Here is a 15,766-nt window from a genome sequence, read left to right on the forward strand (position 1 = left end):
TGTACTCATCCCAGTGGATATGTGTTTGTATGATCACGAACTTCCAGCCCCAAATTCTTAACCAGATCTGCTGTAATGAGATTTTCCTGTGATCTTGAGTCAAAGAGAGCATCAATCTTTGTCTTCTTGACCTGTATCTTTACATGGAATAGTTTGGTCATTTCTTTCTCTTCCTATTGTTGAAGGCTACTCAGATTCACCTCCTTCTACACTAACATACAAACGATCTTCACATCCACTTTCGAAATTATTTCAACTTTGTTGCTCGAATTAGTGGCCATGAGATCCCTCTTCTTATTATCTTTCTGCTTGTTCTTCAAGTTGAGCTCTAGATGCAATTTCCAATGCTTCTCCTCTCTATGACCATCAATGTTGTAGTGGTTGCAGTGGTTGCTAGGATCCTTGCACTAGTGTGTTTTGGCTACCATAATTTTATATTTTCCCCCTTATTATTTCTTCTTCTCCCCCTTAGAAGCGTCTTGTTGCTCCTTTTACTTTTATCCACTTGATTACGCTCTATTCAGGCCTATGTTCTCCAGGTACTGTACCTGTACACAAGATCGTCCATTGTTTTGGGCTTGAACAATATCACTTTCTCACGCAAATGGGGCTACAGATCCCCCAAATACTTGAGGAGTACATCTAGGTTCTTTGGATAGATACCCAACATTATACCCATCTTTCTAAATTCCGCAGTATACTCCTGCACTCTTTGGCCCAACTTTTGCATGAAGTAATGCAATCAGATCCGCTAGACTTCCACGTACCCAAAGGGATAAAACTGTGACCTAATGAGGGTTTTGAAATCCTCCCACTTAGTCATTGGAGTTTCTCCCTCTAACCTCAGGGATTCCATGTGGCTCTCCCACCAAGTCAGTGCATAGCCCTCCAATTTTAGCCACACGAATGAGATCTTTTGTCCTTCCTTGATCTGATGGACACTAAAATAAACTTCTAGTTGTTGCAACTAGTGGTTTAGCTTCATAACTTTGATCTCTTGATGGTATGGCTTGATATCAAATTTGGCTTCCACTTTAAACAAAGACTAGTTCATGACACTTGAACTAGGTTGATCTTTTTTGGGTTCTTTCTTCGGCTTGTTATCTCTATCTTCCCGATCTCCCGATCCCCCTTCTACTTTGTCCTCTACATTAAAACCCCCTTCTTCTCGAAATATCCACACCTTATTACGTAAGGCTTCCATTCGAAGTTTTACATTATGGTTTATATCCACGACTTGTTATTCGAGCCGCAAAAAACTCACCTCTCCAGAATCACAAGATTCATTTACATATTTGTCGCCCATGATTAGGGATTTATGATTTTTGGCCCTGTCGATCTAGATCCCTGCAATCTCAACAAAATACCCATAGAAACCTATTATGATACCAAATGATCTGAAAAATACTATGGATATTCCATTAAACAGTTCGCCACAACAAATCTGATAATATTATATTAAAAATCTGAGATTTTAGACTACTACAGTTTCATTTAATTTATAGATGTGTAAACTTAACTGTAATTAGTGCATGCATGTGAATATAAATTATGCACAAAAGTAGAAAATGAATAAAACAAGCTCACACACACATAAGGAACAACATATGCTCTCTAGGAAACCCTTTCAGGAGAAAAACCAGCTGGAAGGTGAGGCTACTTCGCTCTCTTTCTCAGTCTGGAAATATGTGTGCAAATATAAAGAAATAATGTCTGTGGCCCGTGGGCTACTACAGTGTATAGATCCTCTCTATGTGCTCTACCTCCTACCTCTCCTAGGTATATTTTCTCAACTATAGAACAAAATTCTCTCGAAAGAATGGAATGCCTCTTCCTCCTAGTGGCCCCGTTATAGCACAACCCGATAGCCTACTAGTGGTTACGCTTGACTACATCAACTCTACCTAGAGTAAATAGAATTTTCTACGGTCTTTTACATCACAAACACATGGCTAGCCCATTTTCCATGAATAATGGGGGATGATGTGGCATCCTTCCAAACTATAGGTGTGAAAACAGGAAGATCAACTTCTAAGTGGCAAAACTTACGCATAAGGACTCTGAGTGGCATGATTCTTGCATTGCTGGAAGGCTCCTTTTGTGTAGAACAGAATGCAAAGGTGTTGAGATTAAGTGGAAAAGTTTTAACCCCCAAAAAAATCATTTTATGCCTCAAAATGCTCCTAAAAGGTTTCAGATTTTGTTTCACCAAACTCGGTCCCACGAGTAAGAAGGGTCTCGTGAGTTGATTCCTCCACTTTTTCCACTCCAAATGCATCGAGATATATGACAAACAATATAATGATCCAATTTGGATCACACCTCCCAATTTTGGGAGACTTTTGTTCCTCAAAATATTTGCCTCAAGGTTTTCCTTTCATCCCAATATGCCAAAGGTCATGTTGCCCTTGTCTTGTAGTTCTGGACCTCTTCTGTAAAACTATATCTTTTGTGAACTTTTCCTAAGAATCTGGTGCCAAATCCTCCAAAGAAGGTAGGACCTATTCCTGTTCCTGATATAGCATGGAACGCTGATAGAGTTTCAAATTCTCTATATTTAGAGCTCAGTAAATGAACATATATCGTGGTAAACTGAGTTGATAGGCATTATTACCCACCCTTTTGAGTCTCTCAAAGGGACCATACCTTAGAGCCTTGATTTTCCTACCACGCCCATAAAGGCTTTCCTTGTTCAACTATAGCCATACTTTGTCTCCCACCTTGAATGATTTCTCTATTCTGTGTTGATCATGCTTGGCCTTATACTTAACCTACGACTTCTGCAGTGTTTTCTCTACCTGTATATGGATCTGCGTGATCTTCTCTATAAAAATTTCAGCCCTCAAAGCAACTCCTATAATCTCTTCGTTCACTCCTTATTGCCCATATGAAATACCGAAAGGTTAAGGTTGAAAATATCCAAAACAAGTTTCAAATTGGGGCTTTCCTCTAGAAGTATGGATTGCTCTGTTATAATAATTTTGCATATATACCATATTTTCATATCAGGTCTTCAGATGCTTCTAGTTATAAACCCTCAGAAGCTGGACCAAAGTCCTATTGACTACTTTTGTTCACCCATCTTTCTATGGATGGAATGTTGTATATCTCTTCAACATCATGTCCATCTTCTCCCAAAATGTATTCCAGAATGCATTGAGAAATCTTGTATTCCTTTTTGAAATGATTCTCCTTGGTGTCCCAAAGTGTATCCAGACCTATCCAAATAAAACATTTGTTGCTTATTGTCCATTGAGGGTCTTTTTCCAAGGCATCATAACACACATCTTGCTGAACCTATCAACTACCACGAACAGGTAGTAAAGTCCCTTCCTGATTGTTAGTCAACCTCCCACGAAGTTCATGGAAATGCTTTCCCTAGGACGAGTAGGTACAGGTAAGGGATGATACAAACTTTATTTCTTGTTTGGTAGATTTGTTGCTACAATAAATCATGCATCATCGTATCAACCTAGTTACATACTCTTTAATCTTTGGTGAATACACATACCTCTACAAGTTAGCCATGGTCTTCCCTACACCAAAGTGCCTTGCAACCTTAGAGGTGTGAGCTCTCTAATTAGCTACAAGTGCTCACCTTTAGGAACACATAGCTTACCCATCTTGTAGAGTAAACCATCATTGAGATGGTAGTCAATGGTGTTGTCACCATTGTGCACATGACTTTAACTCTGCAATTGTTGATACACCTCCTTGAATTCCTCATCTTCTAAATATGCCTCTCTGTATGCATCATGGGTGAATGGTTCCATGTGCATAAGATTCCCCAAAGCTTTAATCCTTGATTTGGGAGGCCTTGAAAGAATATCAGCCAACTTTTTTGTGCTTCCCTTCTTATACTTGGTCACCAAATGAAATTGTTGTAAAAACCCCATCCACTTGTAATGCCTGGTCTATTGTAGCTTACTCAAGGTCGGCAAGTAGTATAAGAGTTGGTGATCTATGTCGATTATTATATCCTTATCCATGAGATAGTGCTTCCAGTTCTTCACAACTTGGACCATGGCATAGATCTCCTTATCGTAGGTAGGTTAGTTAAGAACTACCCCATGAAATACTTCAACATGGTAGCAAACGCGCATTCCTCCTTGCATCAAGACAACTCTCATAGCATACCCACTCGCATATGTCTCCACTTCAAATGGTCGTTGCAATTTTGGTAATTCCAAAAATGGTGCTTCACTGATCTTGTTTTTTAACTCATAGAAAGCCTTCTTCTTCCCTTTTCCCCACTAGAGACATTTTCCATGTGTTTTTATGACGTCGAGTGGTGCTCCTAGCATTGAAAATGAGGCTATGAATTTCCTTATGTATTGTGTTGTTCCAATGAAATTCATAACCTAGGGTGCATTAGTAGCTATGGACCATTTGATGATGGACTCCATATTTGAAGGATCTATCTTCAATTATCCTCCACCAATCACATTTCCAAAATACACCAAGGACTGGTTGTGCTTCTTCAATGTTTCCAACACCCACGTCGAATGTGAAATATGATCCTCCCAGGTAGCACTATATACCAGTATATCATCCAAATAGACAATAACAAATGTGTCTATAAAAGGGCACAGTACATCATTCATTAATCTCATAAATTTATTTGGTGCATTACATAGGCCAAATGGCATAACTAACCACTCATTAAAACCTTGCCTGGTTTTGAAGGCAGTCTTCCATGTATCTTCTTCTTTGAATCGAACCTGGTGATATCTAGACTTCAATTCCAGCTTGGTGAAATAATTTCCTTGCTACAACTGATCTAGTAGATTGTCTATCCTAGGTAGGGGTTATCTATTCTTGAGTGTGATTTTATTCAACACCTTGTAATCTATACACATCCGCCAAGTCCCATCCTTCTATGGCACAATGATGATGGGTGACCTACATGGTGATCTACTCAGTCAAATGACACCATGTTCTTGCACCTATTGCAACTGTTTCTTCACCTCACTTGCTTCTATCACAGACTTCCTTTATAGCCCACTATTTGGTAATATAGAGTCTGGCAATAGCTAGATCTCGTGCTCCACATCTCTCTTAGTGGGTAGCCCTTTAGGTTCTTGGAACACATCCATGTATGCCTCTAACAACTCCTCCAATTGTTGTTTTTGTTCCTTAGTACACCCCTTTAAGGATTCGTTACATCTTATTGACTCCTCTACAGACTCATGTTTTGTTAAAAAAAAACATACTTCTTTCTAGAACTGATCAATTTCTTAGCTTGGTTGACACTTACCAGTGAATTTTTCAACTTGCCTTTGTGCACATTGATGATGAATGATTTTCCATCCTTGATGTGCCTGTACTAGTTAAGTCTCCTCATGAATATTGCATTAAGCATGTACATGTATGGACTCCCAAACATGACTCCACATACATCAAGGGGAACCACATCCAAATCTAATTCATCAATAAAATCAACACTAATAGAAAATCTAATTTTACACTCTTTTGTTACCTTCAAATTTGCGTCCTTATGTACCCATACCAGTGGATATGGGTTTGGATGATCACAAACTTCTAGCCCCAACTTCTTGACCAGATCTACTGCAATGAGATTTTCCTGTGATCCTGAGTCAAAGGGACCATCAATCTTCGTCTTCTTGACCTGTATCTTTACATAGAAGTCTAAAGAGTTTGTTCATTTCTTTCTCTTCTTGTTACTGAAGGCCACATAGATTCACCTCCTTTTGCACTGATGTACAAATGGTCTTTTGATCCACATCTAAGATTCTTTCAACTTGGTTTCTCGAATCAGTGTCCATGAGATTCTTCTTCTTATTATCTTTCTTCTTGTTCTTCGGGTTTAGCTCTAGATGCAATTTCTAGCACTTCTCCTCTGTATGGCCATCAATGTTGCAGTTTTTGTAGTGGTTTCTAGGATCCTTGCACTGGTGTGTTGTGGCTATCATATTCTTATATTTTCCTCCTTTTTTCTTCTTCTTTCCCTCCCTAGAAGAGTCTTGTTGCTCCTTTTGCTTTGATCCACTTGATTACGCTCTTTTCGGGCTATGTTCTCCAGGTATTGTGCATGTACACAAGCTTCATCCACCATTTTGGGCTTGAACAACATCACTTTCTCACGCAGATGGTGCTGCAGACCCCCCAAATACTTGAGGAGTACATCTGGGTTCTTTGGAGAGATACCCAACATTATAGCCATCTTTCTAAATTTTGTGTTGTACTCCTGCACACTTTTGCCTAGCTTATGCCTCATGTAATGCCACTAGATCCGCTAGTCCTCCACATACCCAATGGGAATAAACTATGACTTAATGAGGGTTTTGAAATCCTCCAACTTAGTCACTATAGTTTTTCCCTCCAACCTCAGGGTTTTCATGTGGCTTACCCAGCAAGTCAGTGCATGGACCTCCAATTTCAGCCACGCGAATGAGACCTTCTGCCCTTCCTCGATCAAATGGACACTAAAGTAAACTTCCAGTTGTTGCAACTAGTGGTTAAGATTCAAAGCATCAATCTTACCATGTATGGCTTCATATCGACTTTTTCTTCCACTTTAAATAGGGATTGGTTCACAAAACTTGAACTGAGTTGATTTTTTTGGGGTTCTTTCTTTGGCTGGTTATCTTTGTCTTCCTGATCTCTTGATCCCCCTTCTGATTTGTCCTCTTCATTTGAACACCCTTCTTATCCAAATATCCCCAACTTATTTCTTAGGGTTGCCATGAGGAGGTTTACATTACAGTTTATATCTATTACTTCTTCTTCAAGCCTCGAAAACCTCAGCTCTAAAGGATCACGAGGTTCATTTATAGATTCATCGCCCATGATTAGGGTTTTACGATTTTCGGCCTCGCTGAATTAGATCCTTGCAATCTCCACCAAATACCTAAAAAAAATTTGTCTAATACCAAATGATCCATAAACTTCCATGGATGTTCCATTGGATGGTTCATCACAATAGTTCGGATATAATTATATTAAAAATATGAGATTTTGCACTACTAGAGTTTTATTTAATTTCTAGATCTGTAAACTTAACTATAATTAGTGCATGTATGTGAATATAAATTATGCAAAAAATAAAACAATCTCACACACACATAAGACACAAGATATTTTCTCTGGGAAACCCTTTCGGGAGAAAACCCGGCTAGAAGGTGAGGTCGCTTCGCTCTCTTTCTCAGTCTAGAAATATGGCTGCAGATACAAAGGAGTAATGTTTGTGACATGTGGGCTGCTATAGTGCACAAATCCTCTCTGTGTGCTTTACCTGCTATCTCTCATGGCTATCTTTTCTCAATGATGGAACAAAATTCTTTCGAAATAATGGAATGCCTCTTCCTCCTAGTGGCCCAATTATAACACAACCCTATAGCCTACTAGTGGTTAAGTTTGACTACATAAACTCTTAACTAGAGTTACAAAATAGACTCTTATACAATATTTTACATAAAAAACACATGGATATCCCATTTTCCATGAATAATTGAGGCCAACGTGGCATCCTCCCAAACTATATGTGTGAAAATAAGAAGGTCCAGTTATGAGTGGCACAACGTTTGCATACGGACTTCGATTGACGTAGTTCTTACGCCATTGGAAATCTCTTTGTATGTAGTATAGCATGAGATGGTTTTGTGCTTAAGTGGAAAATATTTATCCCCAAAAAATGTTGTTTGATGCCTCAAAATTCTCCTAGAAGGTTTAGGACCTTGTTTCCCCAAACAGGGTCCCACCAATAAAAATGGTCCCGTGAGCTGGTTCCTCCAACTTTTCCACTCCAAATGCATTAAGATGGATGAAAAACAATATAATGATGCAATTCAGGTCATTGAGAGAGCATAAATTGTAGGCTAAGATCAACAAGTATATTTTCTTTGAGATTGAGGTACATTACTTGGGAGATGTTGTTTCGAAGGAGGGCATTACAGTAGATCCAGAAAATATAAGGGCCATCACGGAGTGGGTAGCTCCTAAGAATGTTGGATGAGGTGATATATTTTATGGGATTGGTAGGCTATTATAACAGGTTCATCAGGAACTTCTCACATATTTCTTATCCTATCACATCATTGCAGAGGAAAGATAAGAAGTTTGAATGGACAGAGGAGTGTGAGGCTACTTTTGAGTAGCTCAAGCATTTGTTGACACAGGAATGAGTGTTAAATATTGCAAGCCCGGAGAAAGAGTTTGTAGTATGCATAGATGCTTGCACAAAATGACTTGGTGGAGTCCTTATACAATATGGATAGGCGGTATGTTATGAGTCATGAAAAATAAATGAGCACGAGCATAACTACTTGACATGGTCTTGAATTGGAAACGATTATAAATGTGTTGAAGATGTGGAGACACTATCTTATATTCATGAGGTATACATTGATGAGTGGTCACAATGGTTTGCGGTATCTCTTTGGCCAACCAAATCTAAATGGTAGGAAGGCTCGACGATTAGCTACGATCAGTGAGTTCAATTTTGAGATCACGCATATCAACGGTAAAGAGAACAAAGTGGAAGATGCTCTTAGCAATCATATATAGATAAATCACTTAGCAACTACGAGATCTTATTGGACAGACTTACAAGATAGGATCTTGCAGGGAGATCAACTAAATGTGAAATATATGGATATTACACACAAGTTGCAGTAGAGTACTGGTACAGGTACTGGTTGTAGTACAGGTATAGTTATAGGTACAGGTAATGGTACAGGTGCATGTGCACAAGATTTGGATTATTGTCTTACATTGGATGGATTAGTCTTACACTAGATGGGTTAGCTCAAGAAGGTGATCTTGAAGGAGTTTCATGCAAAACCATATTTGGGTCACCCAAGCTATCAGAGGACACTAATAGTAGTGAAGAGATTTTATTATTAGCCGAATATGAAGAGGAATGTAGCAGAGTTTGTGGCTAGATGTTTTGATTGTCAGTGTGTGAAGGTAGAGTGTGTCAGTATAATTTATGGAGTTGAATTAGAGAATCTATTTTACTTATCAATCTCGGTTGGTAAAATTAGAAGAAAACCAAAGCATATGGAATCTTAGATTAAAGTGGTGTAGGAAGTAGTTTAGATGAAAATAATTGAAATGCATATTACAAATATAAAATTACTAAAAAGAAAGCATTGAAATTTTGATCTAAAAGAAAGAGTGCAATGAATCTTTATGGATCATATCTAACAGGGAAGAGGCTTTAACTTAGAGGTCCTGGTTTTCCTTCCTCATTATCCCTATTCCAACAAGATCAATTCCACCATAAAGCATATCATAACCAAAGCTATAAAGATTGTAAACACAATTTCCAGATCACTTGTTAATCTAGAAGGAAGAGGATCTAACTTAGATTCCTTGGTTGACCTTCCCTGCTTAAGCCAATTACTGAAAATAAATCATTCCAAAAGCATAAATGATAACTTAATTCAAGAAAGTAGTAAAGATTAAATGAAAAATTTCCATTTCATTTCTTAATCTAGAAGGAAGAGGATCTAACTTAGATACCTTGGTTGACCTTCCCTACTTAAATAAATTACTGAGAGGAAATCACTCAAAAACATAAATGAACTTGGCATATAATGAATCTATTTATAAAATATTCATAAGAAACTATAAAGGAAACAACAATCTAAAATATTCACAATTATACACTAAATTACACTGTAGTGTACTTAGCTCAGAATGGGGGCCCTCCACCCTTTCTTGCTACACTTGAAGATATCAGCACAATAGATCAACAATCACATCCCATAACAAGAACAACAAGAAAATAGAAGAGAAATTCTTTAAATTATATTTAGAAATAGAGAAGTCTCAATAGTCATAATATATGTCCATAGTTGCTGAATAGTTGTGCTTAAATAGGCCAAAAGTATAACAAATTCAACTAAAATGGTTGTAACACCAGTAAGAGTCCTAATCCATCTAATAAGGTTGAACTCATCCATTTTGTTGTGCACAATTATGGAAGATTCCACCAAATCACAAAATTGTCCCTTAAATCAGGGGATTTTCTAGGTGATTGGTCAAGTTTGACCAGCTTCGACCGGGTCTATTCTGACTCATTTGGGTTGTGCCAATAAGATTTTGTCCATCCTTGGTTCTCATACTTCTCAAATATATCATCAGTTTCCACTCAGATGTCTTGCACATATGACTTCAATGGAGCCATTACGGAGAAATTCTGTTGTAGTCAAAAATAAATTTTAATACCAATTTTTACTAAAAATTCCAAAAAATTAAAAGAAATAATTTTTTTACTTTAATGTGCAAAAAGAGGCAAAAATATGGAAAATATGATCATGATATGATGGTAACGGATGATAAATAAATGGATTATGCATGGTGAAAAAGGGTCAAAATTGAGGGCCAACATCTCCCCCTTGCTGAGTCTCAAGCATGTCCTTATGCTTGCCTTTGTCTCTATGATGTTCTGTCTCTGCATGCTGACTTTCCTCCTATTGTACTTGTGGATATGGCCTTTGATGTTGAAGCCTTTACTTTTGTTGCTCGAAGAAATATAACAACCCTCTCCATTTCCTCCTCTGTCAATTCAATTAGAGTTGCCCTTTATTTGCCTACTCAAAGGATCTTGAATTTGAGCACATCCAAGGATTAACTAAACTCTTTGCCATATCTATTGATATAATAATGATGCAACCCCCTACTAAATTTCATGATAATACGAATTCAAGAAAAATGGGAAATGGATGTACATGATGATGGTTTATTTCTGGAAAATGAAAGTTCTTTTGGCTTGAATTTTTTTGGGTTTATTCATCTTATATCAATGCATCTTCCCTCAAAATTTTGCATCAAATGGATATAGAGTTTGAAAGTAATGAGAAATTTTGAAAACGAAACTATTTTCTTACCTGCTCCAAAAATTTTGATCATAAGAGTTCTTTAGACTCACTAATCATGTTTCTTCAAATTTGAAAATTTCTTGACAAGAAATTAAAAAAAAAAATCATGCTACATTTCAACCAGAAATTTCTAGAGATTCATCCTTTTGAATTACTGTTACAATTGATTTCAAAACCCTCACTACCATATATTTTGATAAATCCTATCCCCACTGCATATTTTCTAAGAATTATCCAATGAAATCTTCACTGTATACTCATAAAAACTCCATTATGTGATTTTTACATAAGAAATAACCTCTGAGCATTTTTTTTTTAGCATTTTCAAAAATTTTTAAAAAGTTAACATCTGTGGTATTTTAAAAATTTTGGCATCTCTGGTATTCGTCATTTTCCTTCATGCATTGATCATGATTTTGAACTAAGAGTACATTTCAAACCTATCCTTAATTCAATTTGAATTTCCAAGTGTTGAATTTTATTTCTACAAATTGATATTTTTTTATCCAATCAATTAATGATGTAACAAAAAATTGAGCTATAATCCTTACATGTTACCTCCACTGGCAGTTGGCTCAATTCCTTCTATCTTTCACTACACGGGTGTTTGCTTACAAAGACTCTGCAATATATTCTTAAAAATTATGAACTGGAATGTTGATTTGAAGCACTGTTTGATACCTAAGGAGAAATTCTAAATTGAATCTCAAATTCTAGACTGAGATTCTATGTCTATTTCTGCTAATTAAAATGGGGAGAAGGCTCTATTTTAGTATCTCAAAAACACTTTTTTGGAAAATAATTTGTGTCAAAATACGTATGAAATCAATTTTTTGGTCACTACCATTATGAGAAATCGAATTCTAAAAATGTAAATCAATGTACAGGTCTTCTTCTTTGGGGAATCACAATTTGATTAGCTGCATGTACTCATCTATTCGTTCAGATTTAATTAGCATTACCATTCACTGCCTATTCAGAAATCGAATGGCGGAATGAAATCAATTTTCTAAGTGTTTCTACAATAGTCACCATGCACTTTGGACTTGTTACTGAGGTTAATTAATGTGACTGGAGTTTTGTGTTTTGGCAATCACACACCTCTAGCTTGAACTCGAGCCTTCGATGGTGCCACGGCATTGAAAAATCAGATTTTCACTAATGTTTGCTAGCTAAGAGCTAAATCACGCTTCCCACTAAATATTTGCTAATGCGGACTTGAATTATGCTCACCATCGAACATTTGTTAACTCAGACTTGAATTATGCTCACCATCGAACATTTGCTAACTCAAACTTGAATTACGCTACCACTAGAGTTCATAGTTAAGCCTACGCTGCCATCATTTAAATGCCAATATCAGACTTTGGATCTCACCAAAAAAACCGAACTACTTGTGTTTCACTCCTACTCAAACTCAACTTGTTATCTCTGCAAAATTCACAATATTTGAATGGATATTTCAATGTTTAGTTGGAAGAGTTGTGTTTGTGAAAACTCAACATTTTCTCTGGCTTTTGTTGAGATCTACTCAGTGTTAAAATCCACGCATAGCCTAGACTTTTGACAACTCAATCCTTAATCGGTTTTTATCTCTATCCCCATTTCAAAATGATTTCTAATTTTCTAGGTTGTGTTTCCTACCTGAGCCATGGCACAATTCTATGTTGATTTCCTTCTTCTCCGAGCGTGAAGGTGCTCTCTGTGTTTTTTGAATGTTACTCTACTCTGCGTAGGTGATGAATTCCTTTCCTCTCTCTTAGAGAAGGTGTTGGATGTTTAACCTTTGCATTTTCTGAATGTTTCTCTCTACTCTTGTTTGACTCATTTTGTGCAACATTTCGAATTCTCTCCACCATGGCTTAAACACCTATCCTCTCCCTTCTTCTTGTTTTTCATGACCATCGGTTTTCAAAACTCACTTTTTCTGATAATTTTGCTTGGTGTATAAACTTTGTTATAATTGCATGCATCCTTATTTTATTTTATATGCCTTTTGGAACGTATGTGTTTTGCAAAGGTTTTTAATCAAAACATTATGCACCCCATCTTTACTATTTCATGCATATAGTTTGTCAAAGGTTAAAAAATAAGGATTGGCCTTATTTCACTATTGCATAGATATGTCTTTGTAATGCATTCAATTTCACTCGTCTTCATGCACCGTTTTAATGTATCATCAATGTTAGATTGTCATTACTCCTTTCAAGGTCCTTCTTGTAATGATTTTTTTTTTAACCTTGTCCTCAAAGTCTAATGTCTTCCTTCTCATGATGAATTTTTTAACATTATTACTCTTTAAGGTAGCCTTTTGAAATAACCATTTCAAGGTCATTTCAAGTCCTAGAATAGAGTAAATATTTCACCTTATATCATGTAAAGACATCATTAAACTATAGATGAATGCATCATTCCACCTTTATTCTTCATTTTGTGCCACTAACCCATGCGTTCTTGTTGTGGAGAGAACATTTGTCGATAAAGAGACATGACTTGAATAGGTAATAAGGTGGAAGGTTTTAATGGAAGAGGAACATAGGGTTTAATGAACAGATAAATTTTGGTATGTACATGGGATGAAGGGTTTTCACTCTTATACATTAAGGTTTAATTAGTCTTATAAATTAAAAATTCTTTTTGAAATCAAAAGGTATTACAAATAAATTTATAACTTAGAGTACTTTCCTTGATTAAGTAGCTCCCTCAATTTATGATGGTCTTGAATAGTGAATTGGTATTAAAAATAGATTTATAACTTACAATACTTTCCTTGATTAAGTATCTCCCTTAGTTGTTGATGATATTGAATAGTGAATCTTGATTGAATACAAGTCCCTTTTGATGATGAATGTTGAATTTAAAGTTGATTGAGTACAGGTCCCTTCTAATGATGAACTTGAATAGTGAACTAATTGATGAAATTGATTGGTTGTTCTTTGTATGCATGTCCATTCTGACATAATTTTTTTGTTGGTCCTCAAGTCCGTTTAAGAAATAATCTTTGACTCATATATGTTCAGGTGTCTCTGTCATGTTGCTCATGTGATGCTACTCATGTTTAGGTCCTTTACATTCTAAGTTGCTTCAATATCAAGTTGAGCAGTTTGTTGAATTGTTCTTCCAAATTGAGTTGCAATGCTCTAAAAAAAACACACTTTTTTTTCTATCTTCCCCCTTGCTTATTTGGAGACTTGTCCTCAAGTCTGGACTTTGGAGAAGATATTCTGCAAAACTTTTGCAAAATTATTTTGAAAACATAGAAAGTAAATAGAATGCATATTAGCCAAGTACTTGGTTTTCCAATATGAATTTGGGTTTGTACTGTGCGAGAAATCTTGATTTTCATAGCCAAACCTCTTTATTATGTATAATGGTGTAGGGAAGAATGAAAATATTATGAAAGTAATATAGGTTGAAGTCATGATATAGGAGGAGATGGATAGATAGATAATAGATTTCGACTTCAACATGGTAGATCTAAATGATTGTGAAGCTTAGCATACAATATGGTAGATGAATGAAATCATGAAGAATATGAATTATGAAAGGATTTTTAGGCAATGGATATGAATTTTCATGGTATAAAAATTGAGTTCTTGTTCTGATGATTAGCTTCATGTCTTTTGCCTTGTTCTCAATCCATGTTTTAGATTTCTTGGTGTTGTTGGTTAGCAACTGAAAGCAAGCTTCACAGTTTTGAGTTTCATTGGACCAACTAAACATCAGGTGAATTTCACTTTCCTTTAACTTGAATATTTTTATTCATATTATGCAATATGAATTTTTAAAAATTGATTTTCAAAATTCCTTCGTTCATGGAGTTCACACCTTAAATCTTCCCATGACCTGCAAAAACATAGCATTTCTCTGCAATACAATATTAGATGATGGAGGAAGAGAGGCGTACAGTCTCTCTTCTTCCAAGCTATATGTAAAATAATTACAAGAAATTCTTGAAAACAATTCCAAAGATGATATACAAAGAAAATGCATTTGTTTACCCCTTGAGGAATGGTGGCCAACCTAGACCTCCTAGTAGTATTTTGTTCACAAAACCTTCATTTTATGTCAAATTAGAGTGATTACAAAGCCAAGTTGAATTGAATTCATATGGATACTTCCAGTATAAATATGTTTTAAAAATGGTTAAAAATTATATGTTAAAAATGATGAGAAGTACCATGTTTGATAAAGCTCCTTATGAATGTTTTACTAGACCAACAGTCACTATTTGGAGTGTAAAGTTTTTGTTAAAGATCATATAAATGTAATTAAAATTGGATATTAAAGTGGATTAACTTTTTTATATACATTAGAAACAGGTTTCTGAAATTCTTAGTTTTGATATCACAAAATTGCTGATCAACAGACCTAGGAGGCAGAGTTTCACTATATTGATTTTAAGAAATGTACTCACTAAATGTGGCATAACTTTTTCATTTGACCTCCAAATGGGATGATAAAAATTATTTCATAAAATATAGTTATATATCTATTTACCTTATATACATGTTTTGAAAATAATATGATTTGAGATGTGAAATATGCCAATGAACAGTCAAGGCCTAAAATTGTCACCATGCAGATTTTTTGACAAGCAATTAGTATTTTGAGCATAAACTTTTCATATGATGCCAGATTGAGGTGATTCAAATTGATTTGGAAACTATATTCCAAGCGATATATTCTTTATACATATTGTTTCAAAAATGTTTCCATTAGACCCCTTTAATCAATGTTGTACTAGACCTGTCCTCAAAATTTTTCTTGAGATTTAATATTTATTTTGATCATATCTTTTTCATTTCTGATTCAAATTGGAAATTTCAAAATGGATTTAAAAACTATATTTCAAGAGATACCTTATCTAAAAACATGTTAAAAATGATCATATGTGGTTAGTAAAAATAGTATTGTTC

The sequence above is a fragment of the Pinus tabuliformis genome, chromosome 5_1 (genome assembly GCF_031772625.1).
Source record: "Pinus tabuliformis cultivar Carrire ecotype Pingquan chromosome 5_1, CPIR1, whole genome shotgun sequence".
Lineage (NCBI taxonomy): Eukaryota > Viridiplantae > Streptophyta > Pinopsida > Pinales > Pinaceae > Pinus > Pinus tabuliformis.